At 38.1% G+C, this 26,435-nt stretch overlaps 1 protein-coding gene and 1 long non-coding RNA gene across 2 annotated transcripts; one reads left to right on the plus strand and one right to left on the minus strand.

The window, feature by feature from the left end:
• LOC310896494 (uncharacterized protein) overlaps positions 1–26,435 on the minus strand; it is a 175,842-nt gene that overhangs the window by 135,091 nt on the left and 14,316 nt on the right.
• LOC310896499 lies at positions 1,089–24,735 on the plus strand. 2 transcript variants are annotated; one of them, XR_014581553.1, is made up of 4 exons: positions 1,089–10,041; positions 14,138–14,345; positions 15,541–15,655; positions 16,623–24,735. It is a non-coding gene; the product is annotated as an uncharacterized lncRNA (long non-coding RNA). The 2 variants fall into 2 exon arrangements; XR_014581552.1 differs by having other exon boundaries at positions 14,138–15,655.

Genomic DNA, 26,435 nt, shown 5'->3' on the forward strand with positions numbered 1-26,435 from the left:
GTCAGGATATTATGATATTTAGTTTACATATAATAGTGAGATCTGCTCCTAATGTTGATAATAGAAGTCAATGCAGATAAACAGCTGGAGAGCAGATCAGGAATTAGAAGACCTCAGTTCTAATGTAGGCTACGCCACTACTTAGTTAAGTCCAAAATACTTCATTACATAACACTCCTCTTCCCGCTACAATGTGCTTCTACTATGCAGCAATTAAAATTATGTAAATATTTCCTTAATAGATCCAGTAGCCTCAAAAAAAAACAAGATCCCTCAAATGTGTCTGAGTTTTTGGCAGTATCCTGCAGCACATCAGTAATTTAACATATTCAGGTGCTTAGATACATCTAAATTACACTTTAAAGTAAATATTTTTAACATAAAATTAAATAATTAAGAGCTCCAGAAATTAAACACACACTTAGCTTCAGAATCCATTTACAGAATGATAATGATCAGCACCTATAAAATCTCATCAGCAGTAAAACACTGGAAGGGAGAGAGAATGTTTTCAGCAATAGCTGATGTCTGCATCAGCAACAAAAACAGTCTCTGAGCACTGGCATCAAGGAGCATTTGATGTGAACAAAGTGACATCTTGTTTCATCAAAGGTTAATGAGTACAGCAGCTCTGTCAGCAATATATTAAGACAGCAGTGTCACTGTTCGTCATACTTGGTGAGTTCAAGGCAGACTGCAAACATCACCATTTGTGGATTTGTTGGGACTTCTTCTACCTTCTGGTTCAGTAAGTTTAATGTGACAAGTTAGCATTTCACCATAAGCAACTCTACACTGTTTTTCTCCAGAGTAAAAATATTTCTCTAAGCCCAGAACTTGTTCTGACTGGAAAACTAGAGGCTTTTCTCAGAAAATTTTTTTCAACTAGAAAGAAAGGCAGAAAATGTAATAAGGCATCAATAAGCACTTATATATATATATATATATAAAATATAATTATATATATATTATATACATTTATATATATTTTATACATATATATATATATATACACACACACACACTTTCTGATAAAAACCCTTGATAGTTTGTTTTGTTTTAAGAAAACACTGTATTGCTTTGGGGGTTTCTTTTCAATAAAAAAAAGTCTGTAAAACTTTCAGTTTAGATATTTATCCATAACTGTCCATTAAAATCAGTGGAAAAGTGTATAGTAACATCAACAGGGAGACAAGGAAACAGCAGTGAGACAGAGCACAACCCAAGTTCAGCACTCAGTGCTCAAATTCTGCTGCTATGTTCAGTGCTGTTGAGCAGAATGATACTTCAATCAGCTCCTGAGCTGGTAGAGTTTTCTGTCACTATCTCAGCAGATTATGATGGCTAAAAAAAAACACCTGATTCCAGGACAGATTAACTAAAGCCTGGATGCACAAATAAGACTTTGGGATCTGGACCTTACATGCAACAGCACTTGTCACGTCCTATCATCCAAGTTTGTAACAAGTAATAGCTCATTTTCTTACTGGATAATATCTTATCTTTCTCTAACCTTGGAGAGGATGCAGACAACACTTCATCTCACATGGCATTGGCTTCCACAACCCATGACAGAAGCCAAGGACAGGAAACTTCTTTCTGCTCGGAAGCACCCAGGTGAGGTTAAAGTCTCTGTAGACTTTAACAAGTCAGTGGTGTTATGTGATGTTTACTATGCTACCATTTACAAGCTGTGCTAATATTGTTGCTTCAAATGCTTCTGAAGCCTTCTGCTATTGGCAAATCATGGCTATTTTCAAAGGCTTAGGTTTTACCTCCTCTGAGGGCTGAATGACTTGTTTGGGACAGTTTATTTCCATGATCATGTTTGTTTTACATGAACTAAACTTTCAGCTCAGTCAGTGTCTGGCTAGACAAACCTTCACTGCAACAGCTTATTGCACAAAGGTCTTATTTACATCATCACATATTTGTGTTTCACACGGCAACCTAGACTTCATGGAAAAATCACAGAAAACACGGTTCAAACAGAGCTCATGCAGCCTTATAGTCCGTCAGGTTTTCTTATGCCATTCTTGAAAGAGATTTGTGTAATCCTGTTCTAAAAAACATGTAATGACAGAGATCCTGCTTTTTCCCTGTACAATCCATTCACCTGTCAAAAAGGTTCCCTCTCCCCCATAAAATGTCTACCTTATCCTTTTCTTGGTACAAAAACTTGTCTTAATCACCGTAAACATGGGAAATAGACTATTCTTCTCTTTGTGTCTGTTGCAAGGTTTACCATATATTCTTTCAGTCATCTCTGGATAGCTCAGGTCCACATGGACCTAGGAATGCTACCACCTGCTTTCTCCATAGCAAGCAGTTGTACTGAATCAGACTATGCAGTGATCAAGATTTTAACTGGCATTCTACCTGCTATATTCATGTACAACAGAGTCCCATTTGCATAGTAAATAATATTCTTTCACTTTTTGGCTGGTATCCCACGCTATTTGTTAGGGATATAGATAGCTTGGAATTTGGAGATAGGTTTGGCAAATGCATTCTCTGGTTTTAAAAGCAAATGGAATAAAGAAAGACATGACTTTTGCCCTGGTCTCCTAAAGAAGTCAGTCCTACACAACCATGCTACACAAGGCTTTCTGTCCACTCATCCCACCCCCACTAGCAACTTCTAATCCTGTAGGTTACTTTCAGCCTGATTTGACAGGAATGAAGAGTTCAAAGACTGAGTATCTGAAAGATTTGTGGGAAAAAAAAAAAAAAAAAAAAACAGGAAACTGAAAAAGAACAGAGCCTATCTGAATCAGAATAAGCAGATAACTTACCAGGCATTCAGAATACTTTTCTGAAAGAGACCTACGAATTGTCTGTTTTGCAGGAAAAGTTTCAGCTGGAGCTTGTTCCCTATTAGAGCTGAACTAGCCTAAAACATGCTAGTTCCAGAACTCCTAGATCCATTTACATTAGCCTGGAAAATAAGTTTGCCATAATATAAAATTCTCAGTGAATAGGGCTATTATTCGTTTCTGTAAGGCTCCTTTCATCAGAAGATCTGAAAGCATGTGACAAAGAAGGCCTTGAGCGTTATCTGTTTTATGAATTGAAGAACAGACAAGGGAAGCACCTTGCCTGAGGTCAATAGATCAATGGCAAACCCAGGTGTCCCTCAAGTAGTTCAAGCAGTTGTCCATGCTGCTTCAGGCACACCTCAAACAGAATCAGATAACTTATTTTACTATCCTATTCTTCTCCCCGTCAGCTTGACACTCACTTAGAGTAGTGGTCTAGGCTACTTTTACATGACAGACAAGAACCAGTGGAACAGAACCTTTTTTTTTTTTTTTTTTTCCAGAAAATAGCACATTCTCAGATTTTTAAAAGTGTGTTCACGAAAGCATCCAAATGCAGAGTAATTCCTACATTCCCATCCAAATGGGTAATTCCTGCACACATTGGTTGCTTTTGAAAATTAAGTTTTCTGTGTTTTTGAGTTAATGAAGGGAGTTCAAGAATCCTCTTCAGCCACAGCAGTTCTCTTGCAGTCGGAAGGCAGAAACTCTTGCTGAATTTTGTGCTGGGTTTACTATAATTGTGCAGAGAATTTCCATTTGCTTTCCCTCAATAATGTAACTTCTGTGCATTCAGAATTTAAATATATAATTTGCTTAAATACTTTGTAGGAGATTCTGTAGCCCTAACTATTGCATTCAGCTATGCTAAATAAACCTGTTCCATAATCAATGCCTATTCCCAAGCAGTTTCTAAAATCAACCTGCCTAAAAGATTCTCACACTGAAAATCAAATTTCATGGAGAATTCATGGTCATTTTACCAGAACCGTTTTTATTATTCCAGACAAATCCATTCAGTGTAAATGACCATGGGTAAAACCACAAAACAGTGTTCCCTCTGCTAAATATTAGCAACAAACAATGATTCATTTGAAACAAGACTTCCAACTGTAATTCTATCCCAATAACTAAATAAATGAGGTGCTAAAAGCACTGAATCCCAGTGATCTCTCTAATATGACAGGAGAGGAAAAAAAAACAACTAGCTTTTACCACAGAACAGCATTTAAAATAGAATTATCTGAGAGCCTCCCTCACTACCACAAGTGGTCCTTCTGATGTCTTCACTTCCGTAATGCAGATTTGAAGGGTCTTAAAATATTAAGATACAGCCACTAATAAGGATAAAGAATACTAAGTGGCATTAGCTTTTTTAAATCTAGTTTCAGATACCTCATTCTGGACATACGAAAACCTTGATTTTCCTTCTTGCGCCTTCAGCGACCCTGGTATAAAAATGCTAACGTTAGTATAATTCCTTTGAGTCCCAGTGAAGCAAGTGTCCGGCAGTGTCTTTTTGTGTCCGGCATTAACTAACACTATTGGCAGACCTAGATATCCAACCAGCATCATGACTAAAAACATGATGCTGCACCACAGGTATTCTAAATGTGTTTTAGGCATATACACTTATCTACTTCTGCAGGAATACTTTTATTTGACCTTTTTTATTCTAGCTTTTGGCATTGCTGCAGTGAAACACTTCAGCAAATGTTTAATTTTCATCATGTATGCAACTGAGCTATCTTCTAAAAAGCAGTGCCTCTGCAAAGCGCGGTCTTTTTTTCACCTTAAGTGCAAAGAGGATTTAAACATGAGCCCGTGCTGAAAACCTGATGCTAGTTACAGAAGCCGAGCTGTTGGTAAGCAGTCACCTTTCCAATATTGCTGGATCATCGTGACTGATTATTTAATAAGCATCAAGTCCTGCATTCTCTGCTAAGGGAAAAAATAGTGCTTTTGAAAAGGATGTTTTTCTTTTTAGGAAACTGAAGCAGTTTCCGATAACATACAGTTTAAAACCAGTACAAATATACTACAGAGGAAACAAGTGAAAACTACACAAAGCCTCCTAAAATGAAGGATTGTACCAGACATGGACAAGAACAATATTCTGAAAATGACAGCATAAAAAAGTATCTGTTTTGATGTGTAATGCACAGAAATGCTCTGATTTCAATAAAGAACATACAATGTTAATTAGGTCTGAGTTGAAAGTAATAGCCAACACTGTGGGGATTAGAGCGAAGTCTGAGAGCTTGCACTTACACTGGGGGTGATTTTTGTGATTTTTTATTTTATTATTTTTTGTTGGGTTAAAAGTAATGAAAGGAGAAAAAAGAGCCAATGGAACATGAATGAAAACCAAGTTAATTAACCCAAGTGATTTTTAGATGCATAATCAGTTTCAGAGCCTAACACATTGCTTTCAATGGCTAATTAAAACATGACTTGGGATGTTAAGGATTATGTATATGCTTGAACAAAGAAATTGGGATTTGGATTACTTCTTTGATCATTTAGGGTATGACATTGCAGCCTTTTCTGCACATACCTAAATGGGATGGCTCACATGAATAAAGTTAGTTATGTGCATGTGTAATGGCCAAGGTCTTCACAAACACAGCAGAGAACTTTAGGACTGAGAGCCTAAAACTACGCTTTTGACTTAAGAGAGAGACTCACAAGCTGTGTACTGCTACAAGTCAGATATTTGTCAATCAGGCACAGAGATAGTGCTACCACATATAGGGTTATATGTTTCCAAGACTGTGCTTCTGATGTGTGTGGTGGATTTGCTACACACAGAAAAATTAAGGGCTGAATATTCTGTTTTTATTTGCAGGCTTGGATCCCACTCTGAAAACCATTTGATTTCAGCAAATCGGTATAGTTACTATCTAAAATGAAATGCATGAGTTACAGAAGTCTAAGTGAAATCTTTTTCCCCACCTACTATCAAGGAGTCAAAAAGTTACAGTCAATTTAAAAATACAATTGATCCACAGTTAATGTAAAAGTTTCACACAACTATAAAGTATAGTCATACGACAAACTATACATATGGCACCTAAAGCATTGTAACATCCACTAAAATGCACATACAATGTGTTTACTTTCTGGTCTAAGAACTGCCCCTTTTCCACATATTCAGGCCTTCAAGACTATTTTTAAAATATGAACATTGCTTTGAAGTATATAATCTACGATTTTACTTCAGAAACAAAATAGCATATAGCCAGTTGCACCCTTAATTCTCTGTGAGCACCCTTACAGATTTTCAGATATCAGAAGACCATAGCACAATATAATGTGCTATGTAGGACTTCAAACTCTCCTACATCAATGCTATCTAGACATCACCCGCCCTAAAATGATGAGTAATCAGGTACTTTAATCTGCCTTCCTAGCAGTAAGTGATTTATCCCCAAATATATTTACAGCTATATCCCAGGTCCCCACAAAGACTGCATGATGGCTCCTTCAGTCCAGCTAATGTATCCTTAGATTTACATTTGTATATCACAAATGGACGGGGGGAAAAAAATCCTTGAAAAACTGTTTTTGTTACTAGTTTAAAGTGACAGTACAAGATAAATTCTGTAGTTATCAGTAAAATATTGGATTCTTATTCACCCTGAATTCCTCTGTATTGCAGATCATGCTGCACATTCACAGGCCAGGTCAGAGTGCTTTAAATGCAAGACAAAAATACATGTTGCAAGACAAAAAAGACTGAGCGTGTAGTCACTGTGCATATACACGCTCAATATATCCATCTCAGATGTGCAAATCTTGAATAAAAATGGGCACAATGAAAATACAAAAATGCACAAATGCACAGCAAGTGTTAGAATGCCATCTGATCTTGCTTCATGGTCTGGTTGTGAATTTGATTGCTGAATTATAATACAGAGGCTGAAGATGTTTTGCTAATATTACATTTCTGTAAAAATGCTTCCCAAATATAAGAGAGGGAATACTTCATTTCTAATTCTCTTTGAAAACCTTATGGAATACTAAGCTTATAAGTTGTGTGCAAAAAAAGCCAGAGACAGCCTGAGATGATAATTTTGTTGTAGGGATGAAGGTAAATTTTTGTAGGTATAGAAAGTAAATTGCAATTAGTCAAAATCAATAACTGCAGTTCAAGTAGCATGAATTTGCTTAAGCTTCTACATCTCAAGAAGTGTCAGCATCAGCAAGTAAACTTAGATCTCAAACTCCAAGGATGTTCTTTTAGGAAAAAAGGTGGTATCAAGAGGAAAATTCAGAGCCAACCTCTGATTTGCTGCTTGTCTTCCAGGCTACCTTGCCTATGGGTGTTTCTGTAGTTGCCCTGCCTGTCTGAATTGCCTGCCTCCTTTTATATGTTTTAACTGTGACATGCCCTGGGACAGAATCATTATGCTTGCAGAACGCTTAGCACAATTGAGTCCTAATCTGTGACAAAGACTCTGAGTGCTAAATATCATGGAGTAAGGGTCAAAAAGTTTCATATGCCATTCCCTTACCATTGACTTACTGTGAAGGAGCAGGCAAATCAGTTCTCCTTCTAAAATGGGCTAAATACTACCATCTTTAGAGTAATGACAGTTACTTGTTTAATACTCCTCATTTTGAACTTTTAAAGTAGCTGAACTGGTCAATTATTACAAAGACTTTTCCTTCTCTGTGGACAACAAAGAAAAATGCTAACCAAGACAGAAGAAAAAGATTTAGTAAAGCCAGATGGATCCAGATCTGCAAGACTCAATGAATTCTAGTCTTAACTATTTCAGGAACTTATCAAAATGGTCTTTGAACCATTGGAAATAACCTCTGAGTTTTTGAGTTTGTGGGGACAGGGTTAAAAAGAAAAGAGGATGGAATCACAGACTGACTGAAGTCTACTGTAGTTTGTGTAGTGACAAACTACTCAATTCCTGGAAAGGTTTTGGAACAAATTATTAAGCAAACAATTTTCAAGTACTAGAATATAACAGTGATAAAGAGTAGCTAGAACAAATGACAAGTCAGTCCAATTTCCGTCTTTGATAGGTAAATAGCCTTGGTAGAAAACAGTAAAGTGGTAGATATATTTCAGCTTAAATAAGACTTTTGACTCATTGTACACAACTTTATAAAAATTTATCAAAGAAATATTTGAGATGCAAAAAACCTAGGGCATGTTCACAACTATAAACAGCATAGTCTATGTTCACAAGTGACTGGAAAAGAACATCTATTAGTGATTCACCGCCAAATAAATTCTTACAGAGGAATGAGTATCTGAAGGATTCTTGAAGTATCTGTCCTGGAAATAATTCTCATTTAATGAATGATTGGGACAATGGAGTAGGACAGGCAAATGCTGTGCTCTTTACAACTATGAAAATAGTAGAACATAATAAGGTGATAAAACAAGCTAAAACAATCAATCTGTCTAAAAACAGAAGATGAACTTCAGTGAAGGTGACTTTGAAGTATTGTATTAGGAAGGAGAAAACAAGTCATAGGTGCCCACAAAACAGATAAAGATTGTAATACAGCAGAGAAAAAAATTAAACAGGAGCATACAGTGTGACAGTTTAAAAACAAAACCTAAGTTTTTGTTCAGGTCTTGTAAGAAGTGCTGTAGAACATGGATCCTGCAGGTGAGGCCTGTATATATACAGGTGTATTACATCATGAAAGACACCTCAAATTACTTGTTATATATTCACGTACAGAGACTTTTGTTAGAGTTACATGTTTCTTCATCCAAACGTTGCATTTACTTGTGAGCCAGCCTTGCTGGGATCTAGGTACTTGCTCAGCTACTGCAACAACAACGGTAACCCTGGTCATTTCTACTGGGCCCCAGTGAGGAAAAATGCTATGGGCATCTTCAATGCCACTGCTAATGGCAACGAAAAAAAATCCTCTGCTGAAGTTCTTGCATATTATTATTCATGGCACAACTATATGATCAATATCACAACCATAATTTATAGTTGGTCAAGCAGATTTTTATAAGCTGCAATATGCTGTTTTTCTACGCTGTGGACTGTAGAAGTTTCTCATGAACACATGAAGATTTAGTAGTTTTAGCAAGGAGGAATGCAAGAGAAGATTCCAAAACAATGCACGTTCTGCCAGTAATATCATGACAAAATGATATGTGTTTGGCACAGCTCTTGCTACCTCTCCTAAGCTGAGCCATCAGGATTACATGCAACTACTTTTCATCATGAAGGCAGCAACTATGAGATTTGGCAGAGCAGTAAGCGTTGTGTGCTTCCTTCCTCACATTAATTCCTTCCTCATTTCTTCTCCTCAGAGATTGCTCTTATGTTACGGTATCATTGACTCCATAGGCAAGTAGCTTTTTAACTGCAAGATAACCAGTATGAGAAACAAAAGCATCTTTTCCCCTATTTAAGCAACTGTGTTAATGGTAATTGCAAATGGGTGGAAAATTGTTATGTTATGTTTAGTATTGACAATCTGCCAGTCTCCCAGCAGTTCAGAGCTGTATACGTGGAATACCAAAAACTTCCAGCCCTCCTTAGCCACCAAGGTGTAATTTTGGCATATTACCCAAGAAAGCACCTCTCCAACTCCTACCCCATCCCTGCCTACCATGAGTACGTGGACTATATACAGATAGCAGATATCCAGCAGAGCATGCAGAAAGAAAACTTTTTCAAAACAATTAAATGAATTCAAGTAAATACCCACTTGACTTCGTAAGGGGGTTGGGCGGTCAACAACAAAAAAAAATTGCTACATAATTGGGCTTTGTTTTCTCTGTTTGGACATTCAATCCGTCCTCACAGCATCTTTGAAACCTTGTTTACAATGAAGACAGGTTACAATGGAGCAAGCTTGATAGAAGCTGGCGAAAGACAAGGTCCAGAAAGGACTTCACATACTGAAATCCATTTTGTCTAGGAAATCAGTGAAAAATCACTCTACAAAATAATTTGAGCCACATGTATAATTTCTCAAATGCTTTTCAATATTTCTGGATGAAGGGAATAAAATTAGGCATTCATACAACTGAATCGAAATTCTAGTCAGATATTACAGGAGTACGCAAAAAAAAATTATTTATCCTCTTATTTACTGAATAATTTGCTGAATTTTCTTCTAGGATATGCACTGTCACGTGCCAGGAGAAGAGCCAACACAGGCTGACTGGAGGTATACTGGAGGTATGAACATAGGACTGCTTGTGAGACTACACATGAGACATGTAAGTTACACTATGCTTTGCTTTTGGCATCTAACAAACTCGTCTGAGTGAACATCCCTGCCAAAAATTACATTAGCAACAAGGTATCTTATGTCTGTGCCAACACATTTCCCTTCAAAAATGGAAATAACTTACCCCACGTGTCTGGCTTTCACTCATGTCTTGAAAGCTGAAACATATCTGTTGTAAATTAATTCAAGTTTTTGCTTTGGTTGAAGGGACCAGTCTGCTAGCTTCATGGGATTTGGAGCACATAACATAAGAGGAGAAGCTAAGAGATCTTGGTTTGCTCAGTTCTGAGAAGAGAAGGTGAAGGGAGATCTTATGGTTTGTTTCATCTATATAATAGGAGCTTTTAAAGAAGACAGATCCAAGCTTCTGGAGATTTACAGTGAAAGGAAAGAGGCAACAAACACAAACTGCAGCCAAGAAAATTCCAATTATATACTAGGATTTTTTTTTCCTTGCTATGAGGGTGGTCACAGGCTGGAACAGGAGACCAGGGAGATAGAGGAGTGTCCATTGCTGGAAAGGTTCAAAACCAGGATGCAGTCCTGAGCAACCCAAGCTATCTTTGAAGCTGGATCTAGCTTCAAAGTTGATCTTGCTCTAAGCATGGCAGCCTTCAGGCTCCCCTTCCAGGTTGAATTATTCACCGATTCTCTCAATGAAATCTGCAGGAATGCTGGTCTCTTAGAAGAGCGTCTAACAAGAAACAGGGACTGGTCCTAATGACAGCAAAAATAGAGAGTCAGCTTTAACATGATTCTCTCTAGGTCCCATACACCAGTGGGGTATTAAGAAGCATTACTGAAGATTTGCCCCATAATTTGTTGTGTATGCTGTAAAAGTATAAAATTATTTGGTTTTATTGACTTTACAGAAAAAAGAACATGCAGTTTTTCTTTCTTTTTCCATTTTGCTGATATAACAGAACTCTCTTCTTTACACTTGTACTGCATAGGATAATTCTGTCTTTCCTTAAAAAGAAAAAAAAAATGCAAACAAAAAAATGCAGAAAAACTACACACCCTGAAAAGCTTCCTATGGTTAGAACTAAAAGCAAGCAAAAAGAAAACCTAAACAGGATCTGAGCTTCATGTTACATTCACATCCAGCATCTGTAATCTGATCTCAACAAAACAGAGGTTTTGTTTAAAATTAATCTGAATTCTAAACAAACACGAGTTGGAAGATGCTCTTAAAGCAGATATAAATAGTGCATTAAATAGGTACTGCACTGACCTTGGAGATCTTGCTTTAAAACCCATTTCTGCACAGATACCCTAAAGGACTGTGGTCAAGATACTTTGTTTTTCTCTACCTTGGTTCTCCCTCATAAAAAGAATTGGGTGTCACCTTTTTGCTGATCTTTACTGGTTTGAACACATGGGACTGCAAATTCAACAGAAAAGGAACCGTCCTACTATAGCATGGACCTCAGTGCAGTCAGTTTGTCAAAAATCCCCAAAGTAGTTCTAACATATAACGAACAAAAAGGAAGAAAAAGAGCAAGTATTCCCTTACAAATATATTCTTGATTTGCTTAATTGAAAAGTGGTCAAATTTTGGATGGCCAAGTCTTTTTCAAACATCCTTACACAGCACACACTTCCAGTCATTCATGATGTGCAGAGAGTATCCATGAGCACACAATAAAGATCTCATTCGTTCAGCTACTATAAGGTAACTTGTTATAAGAAACAACAATTCTTATCTCAATGAGATCCAGATTTAGAAACATGATCCCATCCAATCCGCGTTAGGAACCCGAAGGAATCTAAACAAGCACATTGAGAGCGGAAATCTGACACACCAGGACAGAGCACGGTATTGTGCGGAACCGCATCATCCTTCTGAAGAAACATTTGTCTCTTTACAGTTTGCATAGATCTGCATAGCTGGCCTTGTGTTACAATGCCTTAAGATACCACATACAGATACCCTTTGCAGAGTGCAAATCTAGGTAATTTAAATAAAGGTGAAATGTAGAGCAGGCACATTACGGAAGGGAAGAGTTTTCTTCATACTGTTTTTGTTTCCAGCACTGTTTCTTAGAACATTCATCCTCAGGCCTTATGGTGAAGAGGTTTCCCAGACCCTCTTAAAGGAAGTTTTCTCCTTGCCTTTGTCTGCACATTCCTAGACATTTTAAAATCCAACTATGACACGTGCTATCTGGAAGCAATGACCACACAAAGGGCCTGCCTGCCAATGTATCCTGACTAATGTAAAAGAACAAATCCTCCATTGTTGCCCGTGCACCATATGTCAATACAGTAAAATCACTGTCTTCTGTATTCAAGGTTACATTTGTTTATGATTACAATGTTTATTTCTTGCTGTGAGACTATAGCTGTGCATGCTCTTTCTTCTGTTAAAATACAATTTCCACCACCCCATGTTAATTCTTTTCCCACCCCCCACCCACTTCTTAACAGAACACATAGCCAGAGGAGGAAAATTCTCTTATACATACATAAAATACCCTCATGGTTTGTTTGTTTGTTTAAGTGTAAATAGTCAGGTTATAACAGCACGCCTGTGGTGATGACATCTAAGTACAAAATTTTAGTTAAGTACCCATTTTACTTAAATATAAGCAAGTTGGTATTTCCACTGAAGCCAACTTGAATAGTTGTATACTTTGCTGTGCTGGGATGCTACTGAAAACACCACAAAGATAAGGAGACCCAGCTTTTTTCCCTGCTTCTCCCACTTGACCTATAACTCTGCTGCAAGTCTCTTTTCCTATTCAGTGCTTTCCAACCCAACACAGGAAAAAAAAAAAAAGTATGATGTTTTTTCAAAGTGCTTTGAAACGTGAGGAAGGATCATTACAAATACATTGTCAATTTAGATTAAGATGTCTATGACTGCAAAGTTTTCAGTGTGCTGGACTTTCCACTTGAAGAACACAGACCCTGTTACTGGAGAACAATACTGCTTTCAGGTTTCCATCAGAGAAGGTGGAAAGACTGTACCACCTTTTTACAACTTGGTGGCACCTACGAGAGCTCTGCAGACAGATGCACAAGAAGCAGCTATGGTAACCTTCCTTCATGAGCCTGCTCTTGTCCGTTGAGCTCTCTCTCCACTAAGAAAGAGAACATAGCTCTCTACTGTTTACTAAGTACAATTTTCTTTTAAATAACGCAATGCTGTAACACAAACATCAGGCAAGTCAGACTCTCCAGTCCTTGTAACAGACTTACTCCCGTAAGAAGTGCTCTCTAGTGCAATCAGCTGTTCCAGAAAAGTTACAGGATGTGGTACTGTCAACACGTGTCCCAATGAAAGCCTATCCCCCATTAGACTCCTGCCGGAACAATAATAAAAAGTTCTCTGCAGTTTCCCATGGGAGTGATAACTCTTGCCTCCCTGGTGTGGTTATTGATAAAAATCCAACTGGGGTCAGGATGAATGAAGGTAGCCACCAGGTTCCACCCACTCACACAATATACACTTTGTCTAATGTGCTGTTGCAATACAAGCTACAATATATATTTGAAGTAAATATTTGGCTAGTTAAGCAATTATGCTGAAAGGTTTCCCTATCTTTATTATACCAGAAAGAAATGCATAAATCACCTGATCTTATACCTTTGAAGAGATTTCCTCTAACTGGGGCAGTGGGAAGTGATTTTCAGATTGCGAGCTGGAGTAAAGAAAGGGAAGAAAGGAAAGGCATTAAGGCAGTGTTTTTTTTTTGTTGTTTTTTTTGTTTTTTTTTTTAAATCAGGCAACAATATTAATTATTTGCTGATGCCACAAAGATTTCCAACAGGTCAAACGCAGCTGCATATAAAAGGACAGGTGTGTTACAGCTCTGAGTGCTCTTTTAATAAAGATAACATCTTTATTGTAAAGGAACAAAGTTCATCATTTCCTGTTAAAGATGTCCATGCAATACTAGTGCAATAGTCATAACTAAATATTCATTGTCTGTGCAACAGCTTTCATTCTTGAGCTCTGCACATGACTTGCTCTTATAACACAAGTTTGTGCCGTGACAACTATCAGACTTCAGTTGTTCTTCAGAAACAGGATGAAATTACGAGTCCCTGACTTTGTTTTTTCTGCCTCTGTTTACAAGGACAAGTTGCTTCATAGTTTCAAAGGAAGTCATTACTATAAGGATAATTTGCTTGGATATGGATGAGAAAATACTCAGCAGCTACGTTTCTGTTTCTTCTGTCTATCTCTGGACGTAAATTAACTTATTAACTACCAAAGTAGGGCAAGTAGAACAAAAAAAACAACTTGGAGACACAAAAGACTGACCCAAACAACTCAAAGGCCTTGTGAGTAATAAAACATCTAATATTTGCTTTTATAAATGTTACATCCTGAGTGACTGGGGAAGTGTGATTCGTGCAGATATCATTATTAATTCATGCCACTTTGCCTGCTGACTGTACTGCTCATATAGTTAAATTCACATCTATAAAGACATGAACCTAGAAAAATAAGAAGGGATATAAATTTCTTTGAAAGAACATGAGTGTTAGCCTCTATAATTTTCCAGGTTAATGCTGGAAAAGTTGAGTATTAGGAAGTAATATTCTAAACACACAGGTTTGAACTATTGGATATTTAGGCAAGAAATACTGTTCTTAGTATTATGGCTGGCCAGAAATGTTAAAAGAAGATGAGTTTATAGCTATTAGTGAGGGGCAGTGAAAAGAACAAACTATGTAATCCTCCTTGCACCTTATTTTAGAGAGCTTGGTGGAATTAATCAGTGTAACAGAAGGGTAAACAAAGTCACCAAATGCACTCAAGTTAAGCCCCAATATACTAGTAATAAAGAATACCAATTCAAGTATCAAGGCACAGCATATAAACAGAAAATGGGGTCAGAGATATTTGCGGTCCATTTATTCATTAACTGTACTGTCCCTAAAAGACAGAAATAAGGGTAAAAGATGGGTGCAAATAATTGGAGATGAACAAGCTGAAAACGTAGTTTTCTTTTGAACAGAACAGAGATTCTCTTCCTCTGTAGATTTTCAGTTCATTCACACAACCACATATGAATTCACCACTAAAGAGTTAGGACCAAGACAGAATCTATTGACTGTGGTGCTCTAAACCTAGCTTTTCTGTATGTATGTGCAGTACATCAAAGCCACAGACAGGAAAATGGTACCACTGAAGAAGATTTCAACATATATCCAAGAACTGTTCTCATACAAAAGAAGAGAATAATTAATTTGAAAAGCTAGAAGACAAGAATGTCCCTCTAATTTCCCAACATGATCTAAGAGACACCCTGCAACCCTCATTAGACCACACTTGGGGCATGTAACTGTGGGGCATTTACAAAATCACTGAGTCAGGAGTTCCGTTACAGAAGAAACAACATTTGAACTGAAAATAATTAGTTTATGGACTTAATTCAAAAACTTCCCACCCTCTTTCCTGGGGGGCGGGGGGAATGTATCAGAATGCATTGAGCATGAATACTAGATTCCTTACCTCGCCTTTTCTACACAGGCAATATACAATGTTTGGCTTACAACCTGGAAAGACTCACAGATCATTTATGCATAGCATATCATCAGGAGCAGCCAAGGATGCTCTTATTCAGATGGAAACATCTTAGTACTTGGTAAGAGTGCTTACCTCCATTTATCCCACTGAAGCTAAAAACTCAGCTCAATGCCTCGACATACAAAGACTAATCTTCCTAATAACAACATGTAAGCTCATGAACCATGAGGGAACTGTTTGATTGCTGGTAACTTTGCTGAGGGAAAAAAAATAAAAAATAAAAAATAACCACTATCTGAAATTTCGTGTTAAAATATCTCACACCACACTGAAGTCTTGTGCCCTGCTTATCTTTCTGTTATAATTAATAAATGAAACGTAGAAAGGTTTTGAGGCTTCAGAATGTTCAATAATTTTCATTATTAGCACAGCAAGTAATTAAGAAACAATTACAACAGCAAGCAACAGCATGAAAGAACAAGAGTAACTCTATTCCTGTCAGTTCCAGAACCACAATTGTAATGTTTACACTCAGCCTGTTCCCTCACCACTCACTTATTTGATAGATCTATTGGGATTTTATCAAGCTGATGAATTATTACTTTTTGATGATGAAACGATTATTTTCTACATATTAATGTACTGTTGCTACACAGTTCTTGCCATCCTCTTATAAGGCATAGTACTTACTAAAGGAAATTAGCACTTGCAGTTTTGTTAGTTTATTAAAAATGACTTTCTGCAGAAGGTTGATCTATGTGATAATATCCAGAAAATTGCTCCCATAACAGAAAGGAAAAATCAGTGGAGACTAAATGGGAGAAGGGCCAAGTTCTACTATCATTGACCTCACTGTAAATCAGTCCTCTGACTTAAGGTCAACTATTTCAGATTGGTACTCCATGCAGCTGAGTACCTGGGAATGATAAAAAACAGAAGCTAAGCAAATCTTACTTAAAGGATTTGTTCTTCTCAGTAACAAAATGCACAGAATTTAGGACATATATGTATGACTAGCTTAGATTACTTCCTCTCATAGGATAAAATACACTTTTCAGTAACACACCTATCATATTTTTTTTCAGGTACTAAAGAGAGAGTTGAGAGAGGATCAATCCAGCTGCTATGAATAATTTTGCAATTATTTGCTCCCAAAGCTCAAAAGCCTATGGATTAAGTTTCAAAGGTACAGAAACCGTTCTCTGTATGTATTCATGACTGGGATGGAAAGTCATGGAAAGATTTTGTTTTCACCTGTCAACATCTCTGTTTCCTTGATACAACCTGTAGCCGCAGTCTACAAATTTGAGTACTAAATCAGGGGAAAAACCCAATTCCTCAAATTAAAAAATTGCTCATGGAATTTCTCTGAGTTTAATAGCAAATCATAAAGAATAAACTGAGCCTCTATTTCTATATTACTGAGCCTTCCCAATAGCTGAAAAATAAACCAAACTCTTGTTATTGTGTAAATGGTCTTTTATACAGAATACGTCACATGCAATTATTGAGTTTGTATGAGCCAAAGCAGGTGTTTCTGGCAGAATATAGGAGAGTTTCTACCACTGATGATTCAAGTACAGATATAACTGATCACATGTAACTTTGATCTATCTATTCTGAAGGCATTAATACTTTCCTTAAAAAAGACCTTGTTTCTTATATAATTGAATGGCTTGCTTCAACATAGCAGGTCTGATAACAGCTTTCACGTCTTGGTAGAGATTCTAAGTACACTTTATCCAACCTCCTAAAATACATGTTATGCAGTACATTGGGCCTCTTTCAGTTAAATACTTGCCTAGTAACTTTATTTCCCCATATTGCAACAACAGGTTTGCTTTGCAGAATTTAATCACAGCAGCATTGCCCACAAAACTACACACGGCATGCTCTATTCCGTTTTCCCACGCTTTTTAATATTTGTCATATTTCATCTTTTAGTGCAGTCTTAATGAGAGCATATTGGAACACCACAGAACCAGGCTCATAAGAATGTGGTCTTGAAATAAAACATGGAACAGAAGGAGCATTGTGTTACAGCCTCTGTTAATGTTTTAATGGTTGAGAGATTTCCAGCATGTTGGCAGTGTCAGGACAAACCAATTTAATAAATTATTAACACTAATCAAACATTTTTATGATGGCAGTCAAAACTTCCTTGGCAGTTAAGGTTAATTCTGTTGAAGTTTGACAAAGATGTTACTGTTTGATGGAAACCATGTTTAAAACTACAGCCTCCTTCAAATCAAAACCTCGCGCTGCACTAAAGAAATGGTTAAGCAACACGTCTCAAAGTACATAAAGAAACAGTGAATGCAGAGCTACAGCATTCATAGGCAGAGCAAGAGCTGACGAATGGTAATGAAATGTAAATTGATTACAGCACATATAATATGCCTGCCACAACTTGGAAAAGGATAGAGACTGTTATCGGGAAGAGATAATGTTCAAGCTGTCAAAAGGAGAATGCTAAATCAATAAATAAACAAAATCTAGGAATTCCTGGCATTTGACAACAGGCGTAGAGAAGAAAAATAAGAATTCTGCCACTTTTGAGGTATTAAACTTTGGAGAAAATATTTTAAAAATCCTTTCGTTCAAAAGGTAACTAATTATAACAATGCCAGACAACACAACATTCAAGCTCCAGCTCATCTAGCCCTGCCAGTTAGTTTAAATCCAGCACAGCGAAAGCTAATGAGGGGTATAGATTAACAATACAATGTTTCTTAGGCCTCCCCTGGGGCATCCAAAGTCTATAGATCATCAATCTCCTGCAAATTGATGTAGTCAGCCTGTGACAAGGGTCAGGTTTCCAGGACCAGCTACCAGGCATGATCTAGTCATTTTGAGTTAACCAGACAAAGCTCTGTTCTGCTGAGCTCCAGCCACATAAAATTCACAGTTCCCCAGGCTTTTAGTGAGCTGAAATCAAACCATAGAGAACTCTCTGTTCTCCTCTATACCCTCTACTTTCAGATCAGCTCACCTTTCTGCAGTGATGCTGTTAGTATTTTGCTCTCTTACACATGATGCCACCTTGGAAACCTCAGGCTCACAACCATATACTAACCAGACAGTTTATTATTCTTTTTATTCACACTATGCTGATTATTTAAATCAAAAGTAGTGACAAGAAGAAACATGATTATTTATTTTAAGCATACAAGAGCAGTGAGGAAGAGAAAAAGGTGCTCAGCAATGCAGGTCTCTAAAATAAAAGAAGTTTTGTAGGAATATCAAAAACTTTTGTTTGCACTCGATATTTTTATTGAATAATCACATATAGGGTCTTGCTTTTATCCAACAATTTATGGGCCACAACTTTTCCAAATACTCTATGAATTAGCTCAGTACATGCATATTTGTTCAGCCACCTATTAGCTTAGCTGAAGTCAGTGGATCTGCATGCAAGCTTGGTGGTAAGCATGCCTTCCTTCACAGTCACAGCACTGCAGCCTTCTCAGCTGCACTGAAAAACATCCCTTAAAATGGGAAGAGACAAACAGGCAACCAAGTATACAACACAGAGAAAAGTGAGATGTTATGTCAGTAAGGTTTGTGCAGCCTGAACTAAAGTAGTTTTAAGGTAATAAAAAGTCCTCTGTTGATTTCAATGCTTTTGATGGCATCCATAGCCCTACAGAAACTGCAGCAGATAAGATTTACATAGTACCTATAGGTTTAGCACCACTTAAACTTACAATTAGTAGTTCTTTCTGAGGGTAACCTTCTTAGCTGTTAATCTGTCTCAGAAGGATTAAAAAAACAAGCTGCCATATAGGGAAAAAAATGGATTATAGGATCCCCTCTACCTGAAAGGCAGATTTCTGAGGCATACAATGTATTCCAGTTAATTTTAAATATTCACAGCTACTTGTGATCCAGAGGTGTGAACAACAAAAAGAAAACAGACCTTTCTATCCATGATGGAACTTAGACAAAATTCAATATATTTGTTATTCATAATGTTACTTTGACCAAAATCCAGAAATACACTTTAGAATATGGATGTTCACATAAGAATCCCTGCAACAGTTACTTGTGCATTTATTAAACAAACAAACAAAAAACAAAACCCACAAAATCCTCAAATTCATTTTTTATTTTGTCTGCTCCAAATGGATGTCAAGCACTGAAAAATGGGCAAAAGAAGTGAGCAAGACACTTGTGGTATGAACATCTGATGAACATTTGCTCATATTTATTCATGCAAGCACTCTGGAATTTCTCTGTCATGGACAGGCTTCCAAACACAACGTCATGCATATGAATGTGCACGAAAAGCAAATAAAAAGATGCACTAATACCTTTGAAGTAACTTTGTGGCTTTTATCTGATGGATGCTTGTAAATGCTTTGTTTCATTATTCATTTATTTTTTTTTTTTTCTTCCACACTGTCAGCAAACTTCTACAGGGGAAAAAATTTCTACGTGGCCAGGCAGCTTCAGTTCTCATTTTCCGCTAGCCCCTTTGGGCAACAACGTGGCCTGAGCAAGTTTGTGAAAGACAACTACATGAAAGTGTTCAAAATTTAAGCTTGTACTCAAAAGAATTTCCAGGGTTTTTCAAGATGAGCTCCTGTCACTACACTAGCCAGCGATAACAATTCACCTCTTTATTACATTAGCAAATTTTTACATTACTTAGAATATAGCCAAGGATTGTTTGGGGTTGCAGTACTGGGATTACAATCTTTGAACCATCTTGCAAAATGGTTGTAAGAAACATGAAAAGGATTTGGAAGGAGTAACACAAATATTGAGAAATTATTTATATCAAGAAGACAGAGAAACACAGACAGAAGAGAACGGAGAGACCTGCAAATTCCATTGAATTTGCAATCTGAAAAAGGTGTTTGAATACCTTTGATATGCCAGTATCACACATCACTAGAACCATCCCAATTCAACCAGTAGCTTCAAGGAAACATTGGGAAACCTGCATGCATTCATCCACATATCTAAAGGAATTTTGGAGGGACACTAAGGGAATGCAAGGGCAACTGTGCCCAATCTGTGGACTGTAGCACATAGCCACAACATGTGTCTTTTTGAAGAAATAATATTTGAGCCTTTTGAGATTCCCCAAAGGCATACTTTTTATCCTACACTTACTTAAAAAAAATAAAAAATGTTTGAATTGGTGTGTGTACATTCACCTTTGAGTGCCTGTGTGTTTTAGACACATAACCCATCAGTTAAAAGCAAAGTCTCTATTTAAGCTGATATGAGTGTAAGTTTGAACAAATAATGATTACAGCTCTTTCTTTTAGTATAATATCACTCATAAGTGATTTTACCTAACAATTTTGCATGTCTTTTGATTTATCCTGTGCTAAAGACAGAACATACATTGACATTATTGTAGCTAGTTACTATTAGGGTTATTGTAGGGAACAGACTTTTTTAGAATGGCTGATAATATAAGAAGGAAATACATTATTAGAAGTCAGTATCAAGACTTTATTTAAATACAGATTCACCTGGAGTGAACTGTGAGCTTAAGTTGCTTTCTTTTTTTTTTTTTTTTCCATTATTAAACTAGAAGAAGGAACAAATTTCCCCTTCAGGGGAAGTATATGCAAAGATATGCTCACAATAAGAGAGAGATCCTTTAGAAATTGTTTATGGCAATCATGCTAGTTATCCATCTAAAGTACCTGACTGTGTGTATCACAAGTAAGAAGTACGCAGGTCTGTTTCACTTTGCGGATGCAACCAGTGGCCCGTTCAAATCCCACCTGTAAATGGAAGCCCACTGCAAATCTATTCCCTGAATGAGCTCTGTGCTGCTGACCTCCATTTAAAATCTATGCTGCAGCTTCGCCACTGCTGAGAATGCTCATTAGCTTTGATCAGTAGCTAAGGATGGAGGTTAAAAACCTCAGGAGCTAAGGATGGAGGCTAAAATCCTGAATCATAGAGGAAATGTAAGACATCATTTAGGCATAAACTTTTACCTCTCATACCTGGTGATCGAGCACATTAGCACAGGTCATCTAACCCTGCTCTCTCCCCCACCTAGAACAATTTCCTCCACTCCTCCTCAACTGCAACAAGCCCTCCTACACAACTATTCCTTGCAGGAGTACGAAATTTTACAGTGGCTATTGCTCTAGAGGAAAACTGCTGAAAGTCTAGCCTCCGACCCCAAATCAGTGTGCGCTATTACAGGCCAGGAGAGCTCTGGTCCAACTGCTTCTCCATCTACAGAGCTGTTACTGGCATCAGCTCACCAAGTGAAAATCTGTCTTCCTATGCTAAAGCTAAAAACAAATGCTGTGCCGGGCAAGCCAGCTTTCCCTATAATAATAAATCAGGCTGGTCTGCCTGTACAGTACATTGGAGAGACGCTTCACATGAAAGTTCACTATTCCCCTCTGCGAACAATGCTGTTCCTCTTCCCACTTTAAAGGCTCCCACCCTCCCCTGCTTCTCTTTCCACCAATCTTTATTTGGCTGCCTTTCCAAGGGTGGACAAGAATGCTGGGCAATTCTCTGAATCTCTTATTTTCAGAGAACAAAATACCTTTCCCCCATCTAAGAGAACTGATGCACTCTGCTGGCTTCGAACTCTAAGAACCTCTCTGCTGAAGCAGCTGTTGAATAATTTATATTTCTTAGAACTGAGTTGAGTATATGTACATTTTTGCTTTGATATATACAATATGGTTGTTTTTCCTTCCTTTCCAATACCATCTTGGTTTTCACTTAAAATTTCAAGGTAGGAAAATCTGAAAGGACTTCAGAGTCTGGGAAAATGATTTGGGTTTGGGAAGAGAGAAAGGCAGTGCACTTTTTTTTTTTTTTTTTCAAACGAAAGGAAAAAATCCTGAACAGCTTGTAATTAGCAGTTCTGAAAAGTTAAATTTTATTCAGTGGCACACAGCATGCCAAGTAAACCTACAAGAGATTCCTTAGTTTAACACGCCTGAAGCTGGACACAGTTCCCCTAAATCAAAGCACAGCTCGCACTAACAGTTGCAGTATGTTAGTGGCTGGATAGTTACTTTACGAAGAATTATAAAGTGACACAGCAGTCTGGCTGAAAAAAACACACACCATGCTTTGATGTTTTTAACCACTAACTTCAAGAGGACCAACAGAGACCTTCCTGTTTTTATTGCAGCCTCTCTATCATTCCTCCCCCTGCTCCCTCCCTCCGCTCCCACTGTTAGATGGAGGACTGTTATCTTTCAGTTACTTTGTAAGGTTGACTTGTTTACAGACTGGATGTCTCTGTTTACAGGCCTATATCAGAGAACAAACAGGGCAAGTGTGACTTCCTAGGATCTGAAACGTGATTCTTTTTCCTCTTGGGCAAGCAGGAGTGGCAAGGGAGGGGGAGAAGAAAGATCCCATAATTGTCCTTCTCCTGGTCTGTTTCCCCTCCAGGTTAAATGTACACACCTGTACCACACCAAGGTATTTTAAATGAGCCAACTGCTTAAAAATCAGCCTAGCACAGCTCCACAAAAAATGAACAGCAATTGTCTCAGCAAAAAACAGGTCTACTTCAGAATCTGGTTCACCAACAGTAAAATCAGTGCTAAACAAAGGCTTCTCTTAAAACTGCTGTTTTTAAGGTTTCATATTATAGATCCATTTATATGTTTTTTGGGGAACCTTAAAAGCTTATATCACATTTTACAGGGGACATTTAAAGGGTGTCAATGGGGTAATTATAAGCATACACACACTAATGATGAAATTTTAGAATCTATTAATAGCATGATTTTGGATACTCCTTATCTTGAATAATATTTTACCTCAGGCAGAACCTTAAACCAGTCAGTAAGAATAGCCTTTAGTAAGGTCCTCAAATGACATGATAGGCAGTTTGCTTATATCACTAATGGCAGATTTCTTTTAGTTTCTCCATGACACTTGGGTTATAAACACCCCAGACAGGGTATGGCTCATCCTTACTAAGGATATTTTATTTTTACACTGTTTTTTTTTTATTATTTAAATTGTAGGATTCATTTTTATAAGCCCCTGGTTTCAAAAGGCTTTCTTTCACACAAACACACTAGGAAGCACAATGGACTTTTAAAGGGTATACAAAGAGGCATATCCCATTCATTCTTTCAGTACTTCATAGTGAGAGGGTAAGCCAGCCAGTTTTGAGCTTGATCTATCTAGGCCCTCTTGCAGGTTGCTCACCAGAGGAGACTGAAAAACTTTTGAATTCAAGAAAAGATTTAAATTTAATTCAAATGAAATCTAGGAAGTCAACCCTTTAAGAACAACTCCCTCCAAATAAATAGAACAGACAGGACAGGAAAGGAAAGATTTTGCATGTGGCTCTTTTTTCAACATCCAGGTCCACACAGGTGGGGCCGTAGGACCTGGGCGCTTGGTTAGACATAGCCCAGTTACTCTGTAAGGAGCAGCAGCAGTGCCCAGTCCCTGCTGGTTCCCTGCTGGGTTCTTCACACCTACTCTGAACCCTGTCTGCTCCTTGTTCCTCACTACTGTCTGAGGCAGAGTTAGCCAGTCTGCACTGTGACTCATGAGTGCTGTGGCCTCTGGTCCCTATTCTCTCCAACATCCTCAGTGCCTTCCCAGAAGAAGAGTGAGTTCCCCTCCCTCCAGGGATTTCTCCCCTTCTTATTGATAGCTCACATCACAGCTTTGCAAACCAAGGGCTGGAATAAATGCTGCCTGCCACACACCCATGCTGTGCAATGAGATGGACAATCCAGCATGAGGTCTGTCAGCTCAAGAGACTGAACTTTTGAAATAAAAGTGAGAATTTGGTCTCTGCTGGAGTTTGGGTACAACTTACTTCAGCAGTTAAAAACACAGTACCCTAATGCAATTTAGCTAAATTGCAACTAATGCATCCCACTGCCTCTCTGCCCACTGCTAACAGTAGAGCTGTTTCTCCTTAGCTGGCCTAGTTTGAAAGCATCCAAGGTTACAAGTCTTTTGGTTTTCTCCCATAGCAGCAGATTTGTCTTGCCAGAGACCACCTGCATCCTCCCAGCCTCTCCAACACACTATGTTCTCCTTCCACTTTCAGGGTTGGCCTTGCAGGAGGTGCTGGCATGTGCCCTTATCTGGAATTTCACACCTGCAGGGCTTCCTCAGCCCCAACTGCACAGCTCCCTGTGTGCGACGTGGGCTTCTCCCTCTGCGGTCTCATTGCTCCGGAAGCTGCGGGCAACAGCAAGCTCGGTACACTCTGCTCCTGCCAAAAAGCAAGCAGCAAGTGAGGAGACAAACTAACCCTTCACAGAGCGCCAAAGCCTCCCGGCACAGCTCTGTGTAAAGGGAGTGCAGAGGTTTGTGGCCATTCTGTTTTGTTTCAAACTAAACTCGTGGTCCATCATACTCTTCTCAGTTTTTGGTCTCATCTCAGGAAAACAGGGGAAATTAAGTTATATGAGTAGAAGGTGGTTTTTAATCACAACCACTTTTTCCTTGGAGACCAAAAGAATATGTTTGAATTAATGGACTCTTTCCATTAATCACAAAGGGCCTAGGACAGTTGCAAGAGATGTTAGGTTTTCCTCATTGTGCATTAACTTCCTCCAACTCTCTTCAGCAGTTTCACATGGGGATGATGAAGCCATTTAGTCTAACAAAAGAACTGGCTTGAATCCTGGACCAGAATTCACATACACATTAATTTATGTTTCTGGCATCCAGATATGATTAACTCTTCTTCTGTTCATTTTTGACAGATTCCTCCTTTGAGAATGGCTGAAAAAAATGCTTTAATGCTCAGTTCTAAGTCAGGCAAAATTTGAAACACATGCCTCTCTTCAGCATGTCCTACCAGAAAACATAAATGACTCTTTTCCCTGTACCTCGGTATTGTCAGACCTTATTCTGACATGTGTAGATCTGTCTCTGCACTGCAGACACTGAATTTAACGTTATGGATTCTATTGTGTAGGAGACACCTAGGCACAAGGTGACAGGATGTTTTACTCCTTGTGCAGATTTAGTCTTTACCACAGAAACCTGTCGTAAATCAGACAAACTCCGCTGTGCCTGAAAGTAAAAAAACCTTCACAACCCTGCACAACTGGAGAAGAGATGATCACGTTATTCCTCATTGCTCCGAGGATAATCAAGACTGAACTTCTCACAAAATATGCCTAATTGCATGGATATACCTATCTAACTTTCAAAATAAAGAGGCCCCAGTCTCAGAAAGGGTAGCATTCAGTCAGCATTATTCATGTAACTAATAACAGCTCAAGACAACTCAGATGGACAAGGAAATTCGTGTGCCAGCCTTCATCTTTCCCACTCGTTCTGTCAAATTCTAGCTGGCTTGCCTTCCCACATAAATTATCACACCCAAGTCCCTGTGGAAATTATTCCCTCTGAAAGTACTAAGATACAGGTATAAATTTCAACATCTACTGAAGGAACAGGGAAGTCCGAGAGATGATACACCTCACCCAGGGTAAAGGTATGAGACGTAGGATTTTATTTGAGCTAGGCTGGCAAACTGACTGAACATGGGCTTCTTGAACTCTGCTCCTGTTAATAGACAGCACAAAACACCAGTTTTTCCTTCTTTAAATCTACTTTTTTATGCTTGAGTAGTATGCCCCACAAAGTAGGGCTCACAGGCAAATGTGTTTCTAGAATATACAGTCATGTTACAGAAAGTATTATTCTCCTCACGGTACGGTTTCCTGAGTTACTTTGCCCTGTGAAATCCAGCACAAGCAAAAAGAACCTGGGACTTCAGAGTTTTTCTAAGAGTTTGGGTGCCAGCTGTTATTTGCGTTCCTGCGTGTATATCTACAGTGATATTCAAGATTACAGAGAGGATCAAAGCTATGACTCCACCAGTGGAAAACAGCTGACAGGGTACTGGGGCTGTTCCAATTCCTTTCCAAATAATGCCACTCACCTCTTCTGAG

This window comes from Anser anser (genome assembly GCF_964211835.1).
Source record: "Anser anser genome assembly, chromosome: 3".
Classification (NCBI taxonomy): Eukaryota; Metazoa; Chordata; class Aves; order Anseriformes; family Anatidae; genus Anser; species Anser anser.